At 37.2% G+C, this 25,339-nt stretch overlaps 2 pseudogenes across 1 annotated transcript; both read left to right on the forward strand.

The window, feature by feature from the left end:
• The first annotated feature begins 1,525 nt into the window (after positions 1 to 1,525).
• On the forward strand, positions 1,526 to 12,394 carry LOC143582549 (protein CELLULOSE SYNTHASE INTERACTIVE 1-like; annotated as a pseudogene). Its single transcript, XR_013143991.1, has 8 exons — positions 1,526 to 1,622; positions 1,927 to 2,079; positions 2,673 to 2,746; positions 3,734 to 6,782; positions 7,582 to 9,086; positions 10,557 to 11,039; positions 11,189 to 11,305; positions 11,926 to 12,394. The product of XR_013143991.1 is annotated as a protein CELLULOSE SYNTHASE INTERACTIVE 1-like (transcript).
• An 833-nt stretch (positions 12,395 to 13,227) lies between these two features.
• Positions 13,228 to 15,273, forward strand: LOC143582550 (glucan endo-1,3-beta-glucosidase 8 pseudogene; annotated as a pseudogene).
• The last annotated feature ends 10,066 nt before the right edge of the window (positions 15,274 to 25,339 follow it).

Raw genomic sequence — 25,339 nt, forward strand, 5'->3', positions numbered from 1 at the left:
TTAATCCTTTCAGCGTTAATGTGTTTCAGCCATTTTATTATTTCCTTGGGCTACCCCCATCATCAAGAACAATAATACAAAGATAATAACAACATATAACATAAGTGCTAGTATATGATGTATCTTGTAAAATGTAACATTTAAGCTAGACTTGATAAAAGAATCCACGCCACAAGGTATACATAAGCATTCCAGGTGTTAAATCTTAATTAAATGAATATTACTAAGATACAATAAAATTTAATACTATCATGTATAAAAGACAATGCGTTTACATTAATGAAAGATAATTGCATCAATCAGTTACTTATATAAGAACCTTGTTGTTTTAGTTATGTTTCTAAAAAGAACATAGTTATTGTTCTCGAGTGGATACACGTGTTTCAAGAGTTGGTTTACAGCGATGCATCCAGAATGCTAGGTGTGTGTTTTAGTAAATTATCTAAATATTTTATATAGTTTAGTGAAAAGGATTAAAATAACAAGTTTGAAAAACACAAAATAAATTTGTTAAAAATGTTATAAAATTAGTATTAAGACCCCCACTACAATATGAAAATCAACCACCATCAACTCTCATCCCCCCTCTTTAAAATCAACCACCGCCGCTAGACAGTACCTATATCTGAGATTTTGATTTGCCATCAGAACCTCAAAACCTTCTCCATCGTTTTTTTGCGTTGTTCTTGTATACCGAAGAAGTGTGTTTCACCGGATTTGAGCCAATATTGAGGGTTCTTTTGGCCGGCGATTGAGCCGTTTAGTGTGTGTAGGATGGAGTTTTCTGGATCCAATGATCACGTTATGTGAAGGTGGAGGTGTGCGGCAATTTTGGTGGTCGGAGCCGGTGCTATGCCAGATGTGGTGGCCAATGGTGGTTCAGGTGAGTTGTAGGGTTTCAAACTTTCAATATGGGATTAGGGACACTGGATTTGTAGCAGGCCAGACAGCATTGAAGGCGGCATCGGGCAAGGTTGCTAAACACGAGAGAACTTGTTTGGAGAATCAACACGTGTTTATCCCCTTCGCCTTTGACACTTTTGGTTTCTTAGCTCCGGATGCCGTGGACCTTTTGAATAGGGTTCAGAAAGTTGTGTATAGTAACGTATCAGCCTATAAGAATCAAAACTTTGTTTTTAGTCGGATTGGGTTTGCTATCCAAAAGGGGGTTGCGACGCAGCTTGTTGCCCGCTTACCTGCCACTTCATTGTAAATCGTTTGGATGTTTCTATGAAATATAATATGTTGAAGATGATACAAATAATATAAGGATTGAAAATTAGTAATTATTTTTGTTTCTATTTTGATATTAAGGGTATTTTAGTAATTAAACCTCATTTAACCTTAATAAATGGAAAGAGTTAATGATTTTGATATAACTGATAAAAGTAGTGAAACCTTAACGGTCCATATGCAAAAAAAAATGTTTTTAGACGATATTCATAAAAATTATCAAAACTTGACGAAAATGAGAGTTTACTTTAAAATAAATATCAAAAAGGGTGTCCTTGTTTTCAAGAATATGTCTTTCTCTCTCATCTCATCGTCACTTACCTGCTACGATCCATCAAATCCGTTGAGCAAAAAAACACCAGATCTAATCTGATCTCCTCACATTGCAGGTTAGTTAGTTACAATCAATATCATTCATTGTCATTACTCACCGACATATATTCATTCTCTGCATTCATTTCATTTATTCAGTTTGCTTCTTATTCATTCTACACGATCTTATCCTTGCATTTCTCTACATTATTATTATTATTATTATTATTATTATTTGTTAGCTCCTATTGATTCAATTCGATAATTAAGCTAGGTGTAATCAGGTATTCCAGTTCTGCTTGATCTGATGTTTTATGGATCAAATTAGGTTACTTTGTAATGGAATTAATGAGTTATTTTTTGGTGATTTGATTTCTACAGGCACAGGTATTCAGATTGTGATACATGATTGGATGTGGATCCGGTTTGAAGTAAGAGTCGGATTATTATTATCGTTATAGCCAGATGGCGGCGGCTGTAGGTCGGGCGTATTCTTCAAGCAGCAATGGCAGTAGTCTTGCCACTAGTGATCAGGTACTTACTCCACTTATTCAACTGTTTACTAGATCACTTTATAGTAATAATGCAAGCGTCAAGTACCTACTGTGGATGTTTGAACTTCTGGTTGCTGTCAACATAATTAGGGTTCGGAATTAGTTGAGATAAATGGTTAAAGCTTCAGTCACTCTTATTTTGTGCTGACCTATCTATGCCTCTTGTGATTTTAGTGGAAGACTGTATTCTTATGAATGCTATATTAACATTAAGTTGTACTTTCTTTCTGATATGGTATAACTGCATAATTCTCTATAGTCTTACTTTTATTTTTTTTTAACAAGGCAGTTCGTTAGAGAATATATATTATTAGTTCCTAATGTATGGTATCCTATTGTTCTTTCTGCTGCTATAACGTTAGCACCTAGATAATGTTAACCAATTGAATATCAAGACTGAAACTTGACTGCTTTGAAACTGATATGAAAAATATTAACGTGTTAAAGGAAAAAAAAAAATATTAAGATCGCTTGAAATATCTCAAGTTAAGGGGCTGGGCAAAAACAAGTTTACTAGTGGTTTGTTATATCTTACAACTTTTGACAATTTCATTGTTACTTCACCAAATGCAGGATAGAAATGGGGATACTAGACCTCATGACATAGAGCCTGCTACTCCACAATCAATCATAAAGATGGGTTCAAGGTCAGTTTAATTACTTCATGCAATTTGTTAGGTAACTTGTTCCTAGTTGTATCCAGTTATTCGTTCAAGTATGTATGTCTCTCTCTCTCCTAGTGAATGTATCCACATCTTGTTTATTTCCCCTAAATGGAGTGTCCTTTTGCAAGTGGCTAGTTATACATATGCATAATGTATATTCATTTTATCCTTTCCATCTTTTTTTTTTCTGGCTTAACTTGGAGTTCCATCCTTATTGTCATGCTTTTGGTTCAGAATAATCTAGTCAAGCGTACCTTTAGATTGTTAAATTTGCAAGTATGTGAACGATAGAAAAATAGCTAATGCAGAATATGAGTGTTAAGTTGCAATATTTTGAATTCATAAGTCTAGGTGGCCATTAACTCTATTTAGTTTGAATCATAATCAAAAGAATACCTTTTTTGTAACAGAGAATAATATAATTTATGACGTCCCAAATTTCTATTGCAGACCACAGTTTCTGTAATGAAAATCCGTACAATCTTGTTAGTGTTAATTATACAGACCAATAGTTTCAGAAGTTTGTTGCTTCTTTTGTTTGGTAATCTTTTGCATACACTTCTTAAACTATTTGTGGTAAAGCATGGGTAGTTTGTAATGTTTACTTTAGTTTTAGTTAACGTACCGGTGTATACTTTCTGATATGTAACGGTTAACAAGTGAGACATTGGCCTTGCAAAAGTAAATGACTGAATATTTTCCAGTTAAGATTTTCCCTGCTGATATTCAGTTTGGTTTTGAATATATTTTTCCTGAAAGATTATAAAATTCTCATGTGATTGCCAAACTTTAGCTAATAGATGAGTAGACTACATGCATTGCAACCAGTTTGATGCATCATCCAATAATTGCACATATTTATAATGTGACGGTTCCAGCGTATTATATATAAGATTTTTTAAATTTTAAAAATTGAGGCCATGATAGGCCAGCTGTATATTTGTTGAGTGTTCTCTTTTCTGCATGCAGAGGTGGCAGTAATATGGAGGATCCAGATGGGACATTAGCAAGCGTTGCCCAATGCATCGAGCAGTTGCGACAAAGTTCATTATCTACACAAGACAAAGAGTATAACTTAAAGCAGTTACTAGAGCTGATAGATACACGTGCAAATGCATTTAGTGCTGTTGGTTCTCATTCTCAAGCAGTTCCAGTATTAGTCTCTCTTTTAAGATCAGGGTCACTTGGAGTCAAGATGCAAGCAGCAACTGTTTTAGGCTCATTGTGCAAGGAAAACGAGCTACGAGTCAAAGTATTGCTCAGTGGCTGCATTCCTCCGCTTCTCGGTCTTTTGAAGTCAACTTCAGTAGAAGGAAGAATTGCAGCTGCAAAGACCATTTATGCTGTTTCTCAAGGTGGAGCAAAAGATCATGTTGGGTCCAAAATCTTTTCCACTGAAGGGGTTGTGCCAGTTTTGTGGAAGCAGTTAGAAAAAGGGTTCAAAGGTGGACATTTAGTTGATGATTTGTTGACTGGAGCTTTAAGAAACCTTTGCAGCAGCACTGAGGGGTTTTGGTCTGCAACAATCCAAGCTGGCGGAGAGGATATACTTGTAAAGCTACTTACAGCTGAAGAATCCAGCACTCAAGCAAATGTTTGTTTCCTTCTGGCATCCATGATGATGGATGATGCATCTGTTTGTAATAGGATAATAGATGCTGAAGCTACAAAACTACTTCTAAAGCTATTGGGTCCTGGTAATGAAGCTCCAGTAAGAGCACAAGCAGCAGCTGCTTTAAAATCACTTTCAGCTCAGTGCAAAGAAGCAAGAAAGGAGATTGCAAGTTCTAATGGTATTCCGTCTCTTATCAATGCTACAATAGCTCCTTCAAAGGAATTTATGCAAGGTGAGCATGCACAAGCTTTACAGGAAAATGCAATGTGTGCTCTTGCTAATATTTCTGGAGGTTTATCTTATGTAATCTCGAGCCTTGGTCAAAGTCTTGAATTGTGCACTTCACCTGCACAGATAGCTGATACATTAGGGGCTTTAGCTTCTGCTCTTATGATTTATGATGTCAAAGCAGAAACTAGTAAAGCATCGGATCCTACAGACGTTGAGTTGACTTTAATCAAGCAGTTTAAACCGAATTTACCCTTTTTGGTTCAAGAACGCACGATAGAAGCTCTTGCAAGTTTGTATGGAAACATTATACTCTCAAGCAGACTTGCTAATGCTGACTCTAAACGTTTGCTGGTTGGTTTAATCACAATGGCAACTAATGAAGTTCAGGATGAGTTGATAAAATCTCTACTTATCCTCTGCAAAAATGAAGGTAGTTTGTGGTACGCTCTTCAGGGTCGAGAGGGAATTCAGATGTTGATTTCTCTTCTTGGGCTTTCATCAGAGCAGCAACAGGAGTGTGCTGTTGCATTGCTTTGTCTTTTGTCCAATGAGAATGATGACAGCAAGTGGGCCATCACTGCTGCTGGTGGCATACCGCCACTTGTTCAAATTCTTGAAACCGGATCTGCAAAAGCTAAAGAAGATTCTGCAACAATTCTTGGGAATCTCTGTAATCACAGTGAAGACATACGAGAATGTGTTGAGAGTGCTGATGCTGTTCCTTCTTTGTTGTGGCTATTAAAAAATGGAACGTCAAATGGGAAAGAGATTGCTTCAAAGACTTTAAACCACTTGATTCACAAAACAGATACAGCAACTATAAGTCAACTTAATGCATTGCTAACCAGTGATCTTCCAGAATCTAAGGTTTATGTTCTGGATGCTTTAAAAAGCTTGCTTTCCGCGGCCCCACTTACTGATTTATTGCGTGAAGGTAGTGCTTCAAATGATGCAATCGAGACAATTATCAAGATTTTAAACTCTCCAAAAGAAGAGACTCGTGCCAAGTCAGCAGCAGCTCTTGCTGGCATCTTTAATACTCGAAAGGACTTGCGTGAAAGCAGCATTGCTGTTAAGACTCTTTACTCTGTGATGAAGCTCTTAAATTCTGAATCTGAGTACGTATTGGCAGAAACTTCTGGATGCCTTGCTGCAGTATTTTTATCCATAAGAGAGAACCGTGACATGGCAGCTGTTGCTAGAGATGCACTAACTCCATTGTTAACACTTACCAACTCATCAGTTGTCCAAGTTGCAGAACAGGCTCTATGTGCATTAGCAAACCTTTTGTTGGACTCTGAAGTTTCAGAAAACGTTGTCCCTGAAGAGTTCCTTATGCCTGCTACTAGAATTCTACGTGAAGGTAATGCAACGGGTAGGACCCACGCAGCAGCAGCAATTGCTCGGCTTCTTGACTCACGTCGAACAGATTCCGCCTTAACGGACTATGTGAACCGCAGTGGAACGGTTCTTGCACTTGTATCTTTCATCAAATCCACTGATTATGGATCTGCTGCCATGTCAGAGGCACTAAATGCACTCGCTATTTTGTCAAGATTAAAAGGCTCATCTGGGCACATCAAACCTGCATGGACAGTTCTAGCTGAATATCCAGATAGCATAAGCCCCATCGTGTCATGCATTGCTGACGCGACTCCTCAATTACAAGACAAGGCGATAGAAATATTGTCAAGGCTTTGTCATTCACAGTGTGTAGTTCTTGGAAACGCAATCACAAGTAGTTCTGGTTGCATTTCATCTATTGCAAATAGGGTCATCCATTCTTCAAATCCAACTTTGAAAACTGGTGGAACTGCACTTCTTGTTTGTGCTACAAAAGTCAATATTCAAAGTGTAGTTGAGAATCTCCATGAAGTGCAACTGCATACGCGTCTAATTCGGTCACTTGTTTCAATGCTAACTGTGCCAAAAGGTTCTCATTTGGGAGATATGGAGGATAAAAGTTTTGTTAGTATCTACAGAGGTTCTGAAGAAGCAATGGCTGGTGAAAAAGAGACCAGTACATCAGTTATATATGGCACTAATATTGCTATATGGCTACTATCTGCTATTGCTAGTTATGATGACAAAAGTAAAGTTGAAATTGTGGAGGCTGGAGCTGTAGAAACCCTCACTGAGAGGATCTCTCAGTGTTTGTCGCAGTATGGTCAGGTACAAACTAAAGTTTGTTAATTTCGTGTGATTCAAATTGTAATCAAATTTCTTGATGTTTTTTTAGTTTATATTCCAAGCCTTCCAGATTTTCTTACATAATGCATAATTTTAGAATACATTGCTCTCATTCCTGTGTTAACCTGTAAACGAACCAAACGTTCAGTGAAGCGTTTGGCGAGAAGTTTGTTTATTAACTTTTTGTTTAATAAACAAACGAACGTGAACAAAATTTTTGTTCATATAGTTATATGAAGCATGAACGGAAGTGAATACATGTTTCATTCATTCATTTATGCTCGTGAACGTTCTTTTATGTTTCGTTCATTTAAGTTCGTTCGTTTATGTTTCTTACTTTACATTTGTTTAAGTTTGTTCAATTATATATTAATTTAATTTATTAGGCCCATTACAATTTAGTCTAGCTGTATGAATTTAAACATCACCCAGTACATTTTAGTGTAGATTTATTTATCATTTAGACCCATCATACTGATGCTTAAGTTTACTTTTAATTGGTGCTGGGAAAGTTATGTTCGTTCATCTGTCTTTAGTTATATTCAGTCACCTGTCTTCAGTTATATTCGTTTGCATTTTATGAAATGTTCGTTTATACTGTAAACGAAAATGAACACGTTTTTTTTGTCTTAACGAACAAACACGAACAAAAAAACTTCGTTCGTGTTCGTTTGGTTCATTGACAGGCCTATTCCTATGCATCTTTGGCAAATCCACATTGCCTAATGTTTGATACTCAACTATTTGTACCATGAATGTTTAATAATTGTTTTTCATGCAGTTTGACGGTAACGAGGATAATAGCATCTGGATATGTGCACTACTACTGGCGATTTTGTTTCAAGACAGAGACATCATACGTGCACATGCGACAATTAAAGCCATACCGACCCTTGCTAATTTATTGAGGTCAGAGGAGCCATCCAACAGGTATTTCGCAGCACAAGCTACCGCAAGCCTAGTCAGCAACGGAAGCAGGGGAACCCTTTTGTCAGTTGCCAACTCAGGAGCCGCAGTCGGTCTCATTTCACTTCTTGGATGTGCTGATGCTGATATACATGATCTTCTAGAGTTATCAGAAGAGTTTTCTTTGGTTCCTTACCCTGAGCAGACTGCTCTTGAAAGGTTAAACAGAGTTGATGATATTAGAGTCGGTGCTACTTCTAGAAAGGCAATTCCAGCTCTTGTTGATCTACTCAAACCCATTCCTGATCTTCCAGGTGCACCGTATTTGGCACTTGGGCTACTAATTCAGCTCGGAAACGACTGCCCTTCAAATACGATTGTTATGGTTGAGTCCGGTGCTTTAGAAGCACTAACAAGGTATCTTTCACTGGGCCCACAAGAAGCTGCAGAGGGAGCTGCTACTGATTTACTTGGTATCCTATTTAGCACTGCTGAAATAAGGAGACATGAGTCAGCATTTGGTGCTGTGAGTCAGCTCATAGCTGTGCTAAGAATGGGTGGAAGGGGTGCCAGGTATAGTGCTGCTAAAGCACTCGAGAACGTGTTTTGTGCTGACCATATTAGAAATGCAGATTCTGCTAGACAAGCGGTTCAACCATTGGTGGAAGTTTTAAATACTGGGTTGGAGAAAGAACAACATGCTGCTATTGCTGCATTGTTAGACTGTTGAGTGATAATCCGTCAGGAGCTCTTGCTGTTGCAGATGTTGAAATGAACGCGGTTGATGTTCTTTGTAGGATTCTTTCTTCTAATTGTCAATGGACTTGAAAGGTGATGCTGCAGAGTTGTGTGGTGTACTTTTTGGAAATACAAGAATCAGATCCACCATTGCTGCTGCTCGGTGTGTGGAACCATTGATCTCGCTGCTTGTGTCTGAGTTAAGTCCAGCTCAGCATTCAGTTGTACGCGCACTTGAAAGACTCGTGGACGATGAAAATTTGGCAGAGTTAGTTGCTGCACACGGTGCAATAATACCTCTTGTAGGGTTACTCTATGGCAAGAAACTATATGCTTCATGAAGCAAGTTCTAGAGCTCTTGTTAAATTAGGAAAAGATAGACCTTCGTGTAAGATGGAAATGGTGAAAGCTGGTGTGATTGAGAGTGTACTTGATATCCTACATGAAGGACCACCGGATTTCCTTTGTGCTGCGTTTGCTGAATTGCTTAGAATACTAACCAACAATGCTACTATAGCAAAAGGTCCATCTGCTGCAAAAGTAGTTGAACCGCTTTTCATGTTGCTGACTAAGCCAGAGTTTGGACCTGATGGTCAACATAGTGCTTTGCAGGTTCTGGTCAACATCTTGGAGCATCCAAACTAAACCAAAAATTTTTTTTCTATAATTATGTTTTAGTTTGTACTACATTTGCAAATAGTCAAAGATTTTTTTTTCTATATAGTATCTCAAACTAAACCAAAAACAGAATATTCAATTTTTGAGTTTTTTTAAAACCATCTGGTTTCGGTTGTTTTGGTTTTATTATCTGGGTTTGAAATTTTTGCCCAAAAAAATTGGCACAAAATAATGAATTTGGGCCTAAAACTTTTGCTTCTAAATCTTATTGTTAGTTAATGGTTAAATGATTATTATACATTTAGACTAAAATATTAGGGTTACACTATTTATGAAATTCTTATATATTACTTTACACTCATCTATATCTATACTATATATAATGTAACAAAGAGGGGACACTACTTTTTAAGGGATTTACAAGTAAATGTTGCATATGGTACAGTAGTGGGACAAAATAGTCATTCTCACATTAAAACAAAACTCACCTTTATTTATTATAGTTACAATATTCACCCCTCAATTTTAATTTAATTTAAAGAATAATTACAACAATAACCCTTAATCTTTTACCTAAATCTTATTTTAATTTTCACTTTTAACCCAAATACCCCCATGGTTTTTAAACGTTAATAACTTTTTCATACGTTAATATTTTTTTAAAAAAATTATACCATAAAAACGAGCATATTTTTATCTTTAGTTTGAGTATGATATTGCCATAGTTTTTTCAGTTAAAAAAAATACATTTTATATATGTGTATTTTTGCCTGGTTATGATAGTTTTAAATTAAATCGTGAGCCAAACCTTTTGTAACAATTGTTTTTGTAGTCGAAAACCAAGACAAAACCTTTGACAGTTGAAAACAACTGGCGAAAAGTTAAAAAAAAAAAATCAACCGTCAAATCAAAGGATGAACGGCTTTACGGTTTCAAACCGAACAATAAAAACCCATAAACTTATTACGTAGTCTGCGTTCCCGCTGCATGGCGCGGGCACCCATCTAGTAGTAAAAAATGAAAAACCATAAATTATTTTCAGTTTTTTGATTTTAGTTTCATGCAAAACCGAAGCCGAACCGAAAGTTTGTTTTTTACGTAAACACAAAACCAAACTGTCAGTTTTTGCTTGGGTTCGGTTATGTCGGTTACGGATAACCTTTTCCGGTTTCATGCACTCCGTTTCTCTAGCAATTCCAATATAAAAGATCTAGTAGACTAGTAGTAGAGAGCAAGAGATTTGTTTCGGTAGTTTATGCACTGTCAAAACAAATATCAGCATAATAGAAGTTAAACTTTAAAAGTATTAATTATTTAGAAGCGGGTGAGCATTGTATCAGTGGTTAAAATAAAATTAACAATTCATGTAAAAACATATAAATATTGATCATCATGCAAAAGTAATAACTGTAATATGAACCATGTAAACTATGTATAGCTTGAGTACCATGTTACAAAATTTTGTAAAGCATGTAATATCCTGTGAAATAATTTAATCTCTTATTACCAAATGGTGGCGCAGCTGCTATCGAAAAGGATTTATGGGCAACAGGAACTGTGAACGAGGAGTATTTAAAAGCCCTAAATGCACTTTTTGGAAACTTCCCACGGTTAAGAGCCACAGAACCCGCAACCTTAAGCATTCCACACTTGCTGACATCACTCAAAACTGGATCAGAAGCAACACAAGAAGCTGCATTGGATGCATTATTTCTTCTGAGGCAAGCTTGGTCTGCATGCCCTGCAGACGTGTCCAGATCCCAATCAAATGCTGCTGCAGATGCAATACCCTTGTTGCAGTACTTGATCCAATCGGGCCCACCTCGGTTTCAAGAAAAAGCTGAGCTTTTGTTGCAGTGTTTACCTGGGACATTAACTGTAATAATTAAACGTGGAAATAATATGAAACAGTCGGTTGGAAACCCGAGTGCTTACTGTAAACTTACACTCGGCAACACTCCATCAAGGCAAACCAAGGTATGAATTGCATCACTGAATACCTTAAAACTTATAGATTTTACAAGGAAACATTAGAATCCCTGTTTTCAATACATTCCAAAACCAAATACTTAACCCTGTATCACCAACTTTTTAACTGACACTAGTATCGCATATTTGTTTTTCAGGTTGTCTCAACGGGCCCTAATCCCGAGTGGGATGAGAGCTTTGTTTGGTCCTTTGAAAGTCCTCCCAAAGGCCAGAAGTTACATATCTCGTGCAAAAATAAAAGCAAGATGGGGAAGGTAAGAGTTTCAACATAAGCTAGTTTGAAAAAACCGAGATCAATAAAAATTGTCATATGATTGCATAATATTTCATATTACAATCATAATTAGGGGTGTGCATTGGCCGGTTTGGGTTGATTTTGGTCTAAACCCTAACAAATTTTGGTTTTGAAAACACCCGGTTTTGGTTATTCTGGTTTCCAGTTTTCGTTTTTTTCTTGCTATTTAGACTTGAAATTTTTTGGCCGTGAAAAAAAAGGCCCAAAATAATAAATTTAGGTCTAAATGTTTTTGTTAATTAATAATTAATTGATTATTATACATTTGGGCTAGATATATGGGTTACGCTATTTATTAATTTCTTATAAAAAATCAAAATAAAAAATAAAGATCAATAAATTCGGCCCGGTTCGTTTTTTTGGTTTTAATCAAGTGCAAAAACAGGAAAACCAGACCGTTGTTTATTTTTTTGGGTTTGGTTATTTCGGTTTCAGTTTCATGCACACCCCTAATCATAATTTTTTTTTTGGTTTTAACCTGTTTCCTTTATGGCATAACTTTTATTATATTTCACTCGTTAGAGATGAAGCATACAAATCAAGTCACTCATAAGCTAACAATATTTTTAAAACGTGCAGAGTTCGTTTGGCAAAGTGACGATACAAATTGACCGAGTTGTGATGTTGGGGGCAGTGGCAGGCGAGTACACTTTGCTGCCCGAGAGCAAAAGCGGGGCCTCAAGGAATTTCGAAATAGAATTTCAATGGTCAAACAAGTAACATACCATGAAGCCCTGTTTGTATATAATTCTTTTTGAAAGATTTGTGATCGTTCTGTTTTGTAGATTTCAACGTATAGCTTTGATTTATTTTACTTGTGTTGTAACCTAGTACGTTTGGCTTCGGGTTTTTTTTTTTGTCATTGCTTGTGAGATGTGAGGTTTTTTTTTAATATGACAATTGTTACCATAGTAATGAGAACGTTGTTGATGAATTATGTATTATATTGTGGTTGTTTATCAGTGCTTCACCTTTGGTTTTTTGATGTTTGAGATGTTTAGTTACAAGTTTATTGTTTTCTAATATAATTTGATAATCATATGGAAATACATTTGTGTTTTCTAGCTAGTTTTATTGATGTTCTTGTGAACACTGGTGAACCCTCAACCACCTGATAATAAACAACCTTCCTACACATTTTGATATCGCTAGGCTATAAGCCTTTTAAATCAATATTTTAAGCCCTTTAAAAACTATATTTTGTAGCATCAATTCCTTGATCTTCAGTTACATTTGATTTTAATGTTGTATGCTAACTTAATGTAGCCTTTTAACGTTGTTGAAACCTTTTGGACTCGTCTATTCTTAAAACATTCCTGAAAGCTTTCTACTACTAGATTTGATATTATTTTTGCTATTCACATATGTTCATGCCAAATATGTAAGTATTAATTTATCCGATTATCTAATTGAGTCAAAGAAGTTGAAAATAAGTCATATAAAATTGTAAACGGGTTTGAGGGGTGATATAAAGGGACCACAATTAAGTTATAAACTTAACAGGTTGTCGGGCTCAACGCATAATTAAGGGAATTTTAACCACATTTGAAGGGTAATCAGTTTGAAGGTAATGTAGACATACTAAATTTAGAAGAAGCTATTGATGGAAATCTATCTGACAAAGAGAGTGTGAAACCAAACCTCTCATTCCACCCCAAAGGAAATACCCAAAGAAAATCTCACCATAATAATCTCTGTCTCTCTAACCAACCCCAAAACACCCCCCCCCCCCCCCACCCACCCAAACCAAAATAAATAAATAAAATATACAAAAAATAATAATAATAGATACAATCAATATATCATTGTCTCCAACCCCGTTGTGTTTTGTAATCCACGTTTTTTTTATAGCTCCTAAGGGTGCAAACCAATTTAACGATCATTTGGTGCACCCTAGCGAACCATGGCTCGAGCCATGGTCTTGTTATTGATCACATGCTTTTGTGTGTTTTTAGCCACCAAGTGTGTCCATGGTTTAGGTGTGAATTGGGGTACTCAGGCATCCACACCTCTGGACCCTAAATATATCGTTCAGATTCTTAAAGACAATAAGATTAAGAAGGTGAAGCTTTTCGATTCGGACCATTGGACCGTTGGTCATTTTGCCGGGACGGGTATTGAAGTCATGCTTGGTATCCCTAACCTTAATCTCAAAGAATTTAGCGATGATTTTGGCGCCGTCGAAGATTATATCAAAGAAAATGTCAGCGATCATTTGCGTGATCATGGCGGAGTTAATATCAAGTAAGGCCAACATATGCATACATTTGTACATGCATATACGTAGCGCTGTTAAAAAAGTTTGTGGCCCGTTTGAAAAAAACTAACTCGAAACGTGCTCATTTGTAAACGAGCCAAGCCGACTCGGTTTGTAAACCAGCTGAGCTTGAGCCAAAATAGGTTCGAATCGTTAGGCTGTTTTGTTTAGCTGGCTCGTTTTAATTAAACCCCAATTTATAATACGTAGAACATATAACCCAAATTTAGTAGATATTTAAATTATGGATTTTCTAATTTATAAATTCTGTTCAACGTTTATATGTTTATGTTAAAAATATTACTTTTTAATATTATACATATCAATATGCGTAAAAAATTTATAATTACCTTCTTTAATAAATAAGCAGCTGGGTCGATGAACCACAATTAACCTGGCTCAAGCTTTATATGAGACATATTTGATCTCAATATATATTTTTGTTCATTAAGGCGATCTACTCTCAAAATGATTTGGCTCGACTTGTTTACACCCCTACATATATGTACGTATACGTGCATGTTGATCATATTTAGCTATATGATGATGAAAATAAACTAATTAATTAACAATGCAGGTATATAGCAGTTGGTAACGAGCCATTTTTAAAAGCATACAAAGGAGCCTTTGAGAAAACCATATTCCCAGCCCTCAAAAACGTACAAAGAGCTCTCAACAAAGCCGGTCTAGGCCACAAAATCAAAGCCACCATCCCTCAAAACGCCGACGTCTACGACTCCGGCACCGCGGGCCCCTCCGCCGGCAACTTCCGCCCCGAAATCCGAGACGTGATGGTCAAAATATCAAGATTCCTAGGCCAACACAGCTGCCCGTTCATGGTCAACATCTACCCTTTCCTCAGCCTCTACGAAAACGAAGATTTCCCGATCGAGTTCGCGTTCTTCGAAGGCAGCGGCAGAGGCGTCCAGGACCAAAACATACGGTACACCAACATGTTCGACGCCAACCTCGACACGCTGACGTACTCGCTTAAGAAAGCGGGTGTCAACGACATTAAAATCATTGTGGGCGAGATCGGGTGGCCCACAAACGGACATAAACAAGCCAACATCAAAATGGCACAAAAGTTCTACCATGGGTTGTTAAAAAAGTTAGCAAGCAATAAAGGGACGCCATTACACCCGGGTTACATAGAAGTTTATCTGTTCAGTTTAACCGACGAGAACAAAAAGAGCATTGCTCCGGGTTACTTCGAACGACACTGGGGGATATTCAGGTACGACGGGCAGCCTAAGTTCCCTATCGACTTCTCCGGTGCAGGGAATGAAAGGATGCCCGTGGCTGGTAAAGATGTCAGGTATTTGGAAAACCAATGGTGCATGTTGAATGATGACATGAAGAATTTGACTAGGGTTATGAGTGATTTGCAGTTTGCTTGTAGTTTGAGTGATTGCACGAGTTTGTCGTCCGGATCCACGTGTAGTAGTTTGAGTGAACGGGAGAATGTGTCGTATGCGTTTAATATGTATTTTCAGATAAGTCAGCAGAGTGTCGAGGCTTGCGACTTTAACGGGGCGGCCAAGATTACCACCAACAATTTGTCGACCGGCGAGTGTCTGTTTCCGGTGGAGTTGATGAGTGGTGATTGCCGGAACGTCGTCGGAATTAGTGTTTTAGCTGCTTTGTTCAGCTCGTTGGTGTTGCTGTAAAGTCTAGTCTTATGTGTGTAGATGGTTTAGGTAGTTTTTGTTTTACTTATCAAACTCACATCGCAAAAGTTTGTAAAAGAAACACTCAACAAATCATTTGTGAATTATTTGGTGTGAATTCATTTACGCTCGTTCATGTATTAAATAAAGAAACATGAACACATGTGTAAAAAACTAAGAAAAAGGGTAATTTGGTTTTAACGAGATAATGACTTCGTTAAAATATAAGTAAAGAGTTTAGAGATAGACATGACATACCCGATTTATATATAGAGGTTTAAGTGAATATTAACTGATTCACTCTACGTTCTCTCCTCAATCTACCAGTCAAGAGTTTTCTTCACTATCTTCTCCTTAAATGGTTGTGATTACCTATGCAATTGTAGAAACCCCAATTGAAACCACTATTGATAGTGCGTGTTTTGAGTGTGGTGTGTAAGTGTGTGATTGTATGAGATTTTCATTTGAAATCTCAGTGAGATAACTATGAACAATATGGAGTAAAAGAGAGTTATTTTATTATTTTCCTCATGCCATATTACAAAGATAACACGCACATATATAATGTCCTAGGGGAATCTTCCCTCCAGACTGTTGCTCCCTTGGGTCCTCTCTATTAACTGCTGATCCTTCTGACTTGGGCATGAAGCTAGCTATTATCCATTGGACACTCTTTTCCCTCCAAGATTATGTCAACCTCACTTCTGTTATGCTATGATCAACAAGGACAGGTCGGTCGTTGACCTTGGACCTTGTTTGGAGTACTTGGGCTGCTGGTGGGCTGGACTACTTTGGCTCGGTTTGGGCTATTCGACCTAGTCTCTTCAAGTCCCTTAGTCTATTATCGTTGTTATTTATGATGTAACATCCCAATTTTTCGTTCGGATAGTAATAATAATAATAAAATATGATAGGATAAGTAGGTTTTTAGATGGACTTAATTATGGACCAAAAGGGAAAGATGGGCCTTAGGTCCATGGGCTTAAGGGAGTATAAATACCCCTTAAACCCTAATCCTTTCCATTTTTATCCAAATCTACACACTAGCCTATACCTTAGAAAACACACACAACACCATCTTATAACCCGAACCAAGATCCGAAAGCGAAAACCCGAGCTTGTTGGTGCTGGAACGTCGTGACGGACCAAAACAACATCAAGGCTTAACCGTGTTCGTAGTTCAACTCGTTCAAGGTACGTTTATAGTTAGAAATCGTTCGTATAGGTTCGGTTTGATTTGGGAAATCATAGATCTGTGTTAGTTTGTTATAAACGAACCCAAAACAACAAATATTACTGGAATTGATTAGCATTGGATAGGTTAATTGTTAACCTAAAAGAACCCGTAACATATATGCCTAAATCGCACCCCTTAAACATCGATATTAGGCCGATTTGATGGTTGGGGTTTGTAGGCGCTGGTCAGACGATTCCGTTGATACCAAAATCGTGATATTTGGTTAAGAAACGAAGGTTTAATTGCAGATCTAAGATCTGTTGACTATTTGCTGTTCTTGACGATTTTGACTTTGACCCTTGAGTCAAAGTCTGGATAAGAACTATGGGTGATTCGTTATGGGTGATTCTTTAGCTAGTTCGTTATGGGAGCTTAGCGAATCAGAGGGTGATTCGTTAGCTAGTTCGTTATGGGAGCTTAGCGAATCAGAGGGTGATTCGTTAGCTAGTTCGTTATGGGAGCTTAGCGAATCAGAGGGTGATTCGTTAGCTAGTTCGTTATGGGAGCTTAGCGAATCAGAGGATGATTCTTTACCCAATTCGTTAAGGGCAAAGTAACGAACTAGGAGTTTAATATAAAGACAGAATGGTCCCTGGACTTAGAAAAGAATTATATAATTACATAACAGCCCTTGGAGTTTGGCAATTTATGAAAGATACCTTTAAAGGTTAATGAGTAACGATTAACTAACCAGGTAATGATTTAATGAAGTAAAACAACTTAGACGTGTAAGACTAATTAAGTAGCAATGAGATGACTAGAGCGGTACTTAATACTGTAATTATTAAACAGTTAGACGCGCACAGCTCAAGAAAGAGTAACCGTTAGCAGAAGAAGTAACCGAGTTCAGGTGAGTTTCTAGCCCCATTCCTTGTGATGTTTTCGGGGCTGTGTGCATATTTGATGTGTTGTTAATACATTTATCCTAAGTGATAAGTGTATGCCATATGTGATATATGTGATAGATATGAACGATTGCTTGTCGGTACACGAACGATCTTCGGATATTGCGCGTACTGTCAGGTCATAAACAAAGGTACGAATATTATATAGATAAGATGTATGAACATTACAAATGAACACTTGTCGGGGCGTGAACGATCTTCGGATATTGCACGCATCGACAAGGGGTATGGTTGTTAAATGAATGATGTAAAGAACGCCTAGAGTGTTCTTATGCTATAATGTAATTATTGTATATGTGAAGTATGTGTATACAGGTACACTAATGGTATGTGAGTCCTATGTTCGACATAGTAAGTTAGGATGGCGAATCCCTCTAACTTCTGTTGGACATAGACTTGGCAGGTGATGGCGTAGTTAAGGACTGCGGGCCTTATACGTGATGTAGATGATAGATGTAAACGTAGATAGGGACGGTGGGCCTTATACGTGTTATAGGTGATAGACGCCAACGTAGATAAGGACTGTGGACCTTATACGTATTGTAGATAGGCGTCAGCACAGGAAAGGACTGCGGACCTTATACGTGCTATATTTGTGTTGTGGTAGCATAGGGGAGGACTGCGGACTTCGTACGTGCTATGGTTTAGGTTGCAACATAGGGAAGGACTGAGGACCTTGTACATGTTGTCAATATAGGATGGTATAGGGAAGGACTGCGGACCTTGCACATACCATAACTGGTGAACATAGGTAAGGACTGCGGACCTTTTACGTGTTCACAACCTTGAGTATAGGTATAGACAGCGGACTATGATCGTACTCTCGGTAGACCAGGGTTAGTGATTGTAGAAATGTATGTATGTATGGTAGTAGGGTAATTGGCTAAGTATGGATATGTATCTTCGGATATGTATGTATGTATGTATGTATGTATGTATGATATGTGTATGTATTGTATGTCACCTGATTAACTAGAACTCACTCAGCGTAGCTGACTTTTAGTATGCACGCAGGTGGTCAGACCAATGAACTAGCACGAGGATGGCACATGGCATGGATTGAAACGGATGACATCTGAAGATGGAAGAAAAGATGTTTTAAATATAATGATTTGTTTTATGGTATCAAAGAAGAGATTGAATGTTTTGTAACGAATGCTTCAAGTAAACGTTTCCGCGAAAGTTTTAATTAACTCTGATTGCAAGAACTGTGTTTATGAGTAAATCCGATGCTAAAGTAGGGCTACCGGGAACGGGGCCTTACATATGACAACGGTAATAGACTTGTTTCAAGTCCAACTTCCTTCTCATTCCTCAAGTCTTCAGGCCTGGGGCTGACGGTTTTTGGGCACCTTCATAGCCCAGACCCATTGAGTCCCGGAGAAATCTTTTTTGGGACAGATACCCTAGGGTCTCGCCTATTATCCACTGGTTATTTCCCTCCCTCCATGACTTTCATAGGAGGCTTGCTTTTGTCCGCCGGGTATGTCCTTTACTCCAGGAATACGTAAGCTCCAACTCTGTCGGGTGCCAGACCAACAGCGTCTGGTCCCTCGTTGACCTCAGTCTTTGTCTTGGTGTGCATTGGGTATCCCTGGACTGGGCCTTTTATCTTGGGCTCATCTGTCTTGATGGTGCCTTTTGGGCTTTATTGGGCCAAATCCAGGGTAGTCTCTTCCAGTCCCCCAGTCTATTATTCTTGTTATTTATGACAAGGATAGTGAACTTAGTCCAAGTCCGTCTTTCACTTCCTCTCAAGTACTCCCTTTCTTCTCTTCCCCCTGGGGCTGTAGCTGGCCTCATTTTATCCGCTGGGTATTGTCTCGCCTCCTAGAGTATGCGTTCCTTGGGACCTCCCCCAAGTCAGGTGCACCGTAACTTTTGGCCCCTTTGACTTGGTATTTTATCTTATTATACCCTTTGTCCTTGGGCCTCTTTTCTTGGGCTAGGTATCATGTTCCTCACTTAATGGGTTGTGACCCAGCTCAAAGAGCCCAATTCCCAGGTAGGCTCTTCAGCAATCATCTCATTTTTTAAAGGAAGTGATCAGCTTTTTCATTAGCTAAACAAATTATCTAGCTTCATACTCTCCAATATGTTCACTATGTCAAGATAGTGAACCCTCACAAATACTATAGTGTAATCTCTATACGAAGATAAACTCTATATTGAGATAGAGTTTTGATGTGTTGTGAAACACACATATTTCTCTGCTTGTTTTTATGTCATTTTGCGCTTAAACGTTAACGAATATAAATTGTTCTTGCTTGAATTAACATGTTTGCGTATGTTATAGGTCCCTTGTTGAAGAGAGCGAAAAAACGAGTTAAATGAAGAAAAAAATAAGCTGTCAAGTATTTGGAAAACCAATGGTGCATGTTGAATGATGACATGAAGAATTTGAGTAGGGTTATGAGTGATTTGCAGTTTTCTTGTAGTTTGAGTGATTGCGCGAGTTTGTCGTCCGGATCTACGTGTAGTAGTTTGAGTGAACGGGAGAATGTGTCGTAAGCGTTTAATATGTATTTTCAGATGAGTCAGTAGAGTGTGGAGGCTTGCGACTTTAACGGGGCGGCCAAGATTACCACCAAGAATTTGTCGACGGCGAGTGTCTGTTTCCGGTGAGTTGATGAGTGGTGGTTGCCGGAACATGGCCGTAATTAGTGTTTTAGCTGGTTTGTTCACCTTGTTGGTGGTGTTGTAAAGTCTAGGGTTATGTGTGTAGATGGTTTAGGTAGTCTTTTTTTTACTTGTACCAAATAATCATTTGTGAATTATTTGGTGTGAATTCGTTTATGTTTGTTCATATATTAAACGAAGAAACATGAACACAAGTGTAGAAAATTAGGAAATGGGGTAATTCAGTTTTAACGGAATAATGACTTTGTTAAAATATATTCACAAACTTGTACAAGTAAATGCATATAAGTAAAGAGTTTAGGGATAGATATGACATAAATGATTTATAGAGGTTTAAGTGAATATTTACTAATTCACTCTATGTTCTCTCCCCAGTCTACCGGTCAAGAGTTTTCTTCACTATCGTCTCCTTAAGTGGTTGTGATCACCTATACAATTATCTCACCTTTTAAAGGAAGTGATCACCTTTTTCACTAGCTAAACAAAGTATATAGCTTCATATTCTCCAATATGTTCACTATGTCAAGATAGTGAACCCTCTCAAATACTGTAGTGTAATCTCTCAACTAAGATAAACTCTATATCAAGATAGAGTTTCCCAACCCAATATAAAGCAACACTATATCAATATAGTGTGTTCTCTGCTCTCATATCATCAACAAAATGATGAATCATCACTTGTCAAATGCTAAAATAACCTCTAGTGATAACCCCTCAAATACACAAGTAAGATGCAGGTTGGTGCTTGAAATAACTTTTCTTTTTTCTCAAACTTTAATATTTTCTTCAAAGAACTTGTAGTTTAAATTCTTTTTAAATGTGAAAAATATTTTATTTGAAAGTATGTTGTATAGCAAAGAGGTGAAGACTTGCCGATGCGTAAGTCTTCTATTTATAACCAATCATCTAAGATGTTAAGAATATTGGTTGATGGATGGTCGATTCAATTGATCATGGACTACCATTCCTCTTACCTTCGTTTTATAAATGTTAATGTTGTTTGATGTTATTATCAAGCCTTAAGTTGCCTTCAATTGTTGATTCTTCAGTTATGGGTAAGTGTCACTTTCCCTTTCCACTTATCATAATAGCTAAACCAATGTATTTAACTTATTGGGTTAAGCACACTTTTGTTTATTCAACAAAAGCTTCTAACCATTTCCTTTTTATGTTTGACTTAACTCTTTTAATGATGATTAAGTTTTGAAGGAAAGTCATTCCCAAAGCGGAATGATCCCTTCACATATTATATGAAAGTCAAATAATAAATATTTATACAATGTTGTTTAATTATATTTTTATAGACTTTTCTTAAGTTTTTATAACCCCACAACTTAATTTATATAAGTTGCTTTTAACCCTATCTTCAACCTTGATGTAGAAGTTTCATTTTAATTAATACTTTGTTAATTCCACAATCTTCAATAGATGTAGAAACTTCATTAACCATTAAGCATATGTATGAGTGACTAATGAAAATCAAGCAAGTGTTAAAGGACGCGTATGACATATAGAATCAATGATGAACTAATATTTTCATGTAACGTTATACTAATTTAGTCATTATCAATACAATTTATGTTGATTAAAGTTTAAACCATTGCCTTCTCCTTGTTGTTTATGTATATATTTTGTTTGATGATGCTTTTTGATTCTTATGCCCTATTCTTAGTAGGTTACAGATTCTTTGCTTTTTTGGTAGTTTGCTATCTATGTATTGCTAAGTGTCTTTGCTTGTAGGATATATGTTTACTCTGATTACCTGTATGTAGCTTTATGAGCCGGGGGTCTCTCTGGAAGCAGCCTCTCTATTCTCATAGAGGAAAGACTTGCCTACATCCCACCCTCCCCTGACCCTACCGATAGCGTGCTATGCGGTTGGATATAAAGGGCTTGATTGATTGATTGAAAGTTTAAACCATTGTTTTCTCAATAGCAAGCAATCCTCTAATTCAAAAAAATAATAACTCTTAAATCATTTGAAAAATCATTTTTTAATACATTTTACTCGGTTCATCAATGACCCCTTTTCCAATCTTGAACATGTAATCATATACAAAAACAAAACGTAATTATACTTCCATAGTCTAAGTTATTGTCAAAACATAATGTAAATATTCATCTTCTGAATGGATCAAAAAGTTAGACAACTTAAGTTGCTTGTATAAAAATTGTCATTAAACACATTAGGTGGCTCGGAAAGGCACCAAGCATCCACAAAACACAATTCAGACTATATAATACAAGAATATAATTAATATCCTACATAAGTAATCAATAACAAGAAGGAAACCCTTAACACTTTACAACTTACGAAATCAATGGCTGGACCAAGCAAGTCTAATGCTTGAGTGAAATCGTCTCTCCCATGCATGATCATATGCTGTTTATGCAAGCTAAAACCAAATGATGTCACCCGTCAAGAATTAGCATGTAAACCCTTTATGCATTAACTTTGTCTTCTTCAGGTTTATAGAGGTAGGGTAGCAAAAAACTTCGTATACCCACTAAGTAATACCCGCAGATCATTTAAGGATCCCTTACAGGACATCCGCGGGCCATCCAGTGACGGATCCAGAAAATTTTCTCACAGGATTCGGGAACTTTTAGGGTCGGTACTAAGTGATATATATATATATATATATATACACACACACATACATAGATAAAGGATAGAATACGAAAATCCATAGGTACGCGACATTCTGGATCGTCGATCTTCAATAACCATGCTAACCCTAAAATCACAATTACGCGAGCCGGCCTCCGTCAATCTCTTCTCCCGTCGATTCCGTCCACCTTCACCATCGTCGTTCAACAATTCCGTCCACCATCCACCTTCTTGACCATTGTCTACCGTCGTGACCACCATCTTCTTCCGACACAACCATCAATCGTTGCTCACAGGTCGGTTGTCAAATTGAGCAACTGAAGTTGAAATTGAAATTGGTGAACCTAATTGATCAATTAACCTTGAAATAAATCCAATTAATCATCAATTTGAAGCTTCAATCGATCAATTTTGATAAACTTTAAACCTGAACGTTTAAAGGTTTAACCTTTGAACGTTTAAAGGATGTAAATTTGCTGAACGTATTAGTGTTTTTAACCTTGAACGTTTAAAGTTCTGTGAATTATGCTTGAACGTTTTAGTGGAACGTATTTGGCGTACGTAATGTACGTTAAACGATTATTGTACGTTAACTCACCCATATATATATATATATATATCGGTACAGTTCGAGCTTCGGTTCGAGTCAAATCCGCATATAGTTTTTTATTGGTCCGTTTGACCATTCCAGTTGGGCCGGGTCGGGTCGGGTCATACATAAAAAAAGGATTACCAAACAAAATATTAGATAACCAATATATTAAAGTTGTTCTCTACGAGTTTTCATTTTTTCAAATCTAATCATTACATCATCTACTTTAACATTGATAAGCAAGTCTTTCTCAATGTAACATATACAAATGTCGCTTAAATTTTCATCACCCATTTGATTACAAAAATCGGACTTCACATACTTCATCACCGAAAAGATCTTTCAGTGGTTGCGGTTGCGGTTGCGATGAGTAATACGAGAGCTAACTTTAATAAACGATACACCAATGCAAAAGGAATGGCGTTTCTTTGTTTGAACCATCAATTGAACAATACTTGCTAAACCATTCAAGTTTTTAAATCGTTTATCTCCTTTCAATTTATCGATGTATGTCGCGATTTCAACCATGAGTCTTCTTTTATCACTTTCATCAAAATTGTATGGGTACAACTCAACTAATTGTAATATTTTTGGAATAGAAAATGCCCAAAAATTATCACAAGTAGTCAAGCAACTCAAAGAAACAAGTCGGATGCTACCTCGTTAATACGGTCCCCAAAGTCTTGAACTTGCAAAGTTAGAACCGCATTGAAGTAATCATACTCATAATAGTGACGATTTTTCATGTTTTTTTTTTCTTGGCGTTAGTATGTTAATGTAGTCATCATCCATCTTCACTTCTAGAACATCATGTTTTTCACAAAAAAAAAGAGCTAACCTCTTCACAAACTTGTTATACCCTTCCAACCTAAAGTCTTCAAGTTGGCGCTTGGTTGAAGAAACCAATGAACTTGCGCTCACCAAATCTTGCTCTTTCTTTTGAAGAAATTGAGGCAATAAGTTTGTGACGTCTAGACTATGCAACATCAAGTGCAAGTAAAATACAAAGTAATATTTTTTCATTTCCAAGGGTGAGATTGGGTATTGGGCTTAAAAATTGGATTGAATATTAGACTAATAGACTTATTGATATTAAAGTCAAATTTAATAGGAAAAATTGTTTATTTAACATTTATATAATTATATTTACACAATTTTCATTGTATTTTTTATTAGGGTCAGTCTCAAAATCTCATGGTGGTCGTCTCGAAATTTCACAGGGGTCGGTGTCAAAATTTTATAGGGGTTGGTCGGAAATTTTGCGGTATATTAACACTAAAAAAGAAATTTCACAAGGGACGGGGGACACCCCTCACTTATAAGTTAGTCCGCCCTGGGGTCATCCGCAAGACCCGCAGACCGTTCAGGATTCCTTTATAAGACATCTGCTGATCATACACTTCACCCACAAAATATATGGAAGACAAAACGCAAAGGAATGTCTGCATATGCGAAAGCCTCTCAAATGCGGAACAAAGAAAGGATGGCGTCAGAGAAGCAGTTATAACCAACTTTCTTCTAGAAGATTGATTCAAATATTCCCTAGAAGGGATATCCCCCCTTTCGTTAGAAACACGTGATAAAGTGGCCAATCAAAGAGGGACAACTGGACACTTTTGTTATAACCATGCACACGGCTAGCTGTCACTTCTTATCAAACGCTGCCACATGTCCAGTCAGTTTGAAAGAATATATTCTAGAAGAGGATAGCTGCACCAATCATATTCCCCTTAACCACCGGCTATATATACTCAACTCATCATCATGAAGTATTCATTCACACTTCACATATTACATCAATTACTTAAGTAATTTCTTTCTCTAAGAATTGTACTTATTCTCATGCTTGGGGGTGGTTTCGAGAAGACCCCCACTCTTGTCCTTCCCGTGATGAGCTCACAGTGGCTCTGTTTTGCAGGTCATGGTCATCGGAGCTGTTAGATCCGAACCTCTTCCTACTCCATAATCCATACCTGGCGGAATCATCGGTCTAACCTAGTCGGGTTTAGATTCGTGCTTCTTCATTAGCGCCATCCGTGTTTTTGCTAGAACTTAAGTTTTTTCGTCTGTTTGGTTAACAT

This window comes from Bidens hawaiensis, unplaced genomic scaffold, assembly GCF_021521415.1.
Source record: "Bidens hawaiensis isolate Kalapana, Puna unplaced genomic scaffold, B.hawaiensis_p1.1 tig00031777_1, whole genome shotgun sequence".
NCBI lineage: Eukaryota > Viridiplantae > Streptophyta > Magnoliopsida > Asterales > Asteraceae > Bidens > Bidens hawaiensis.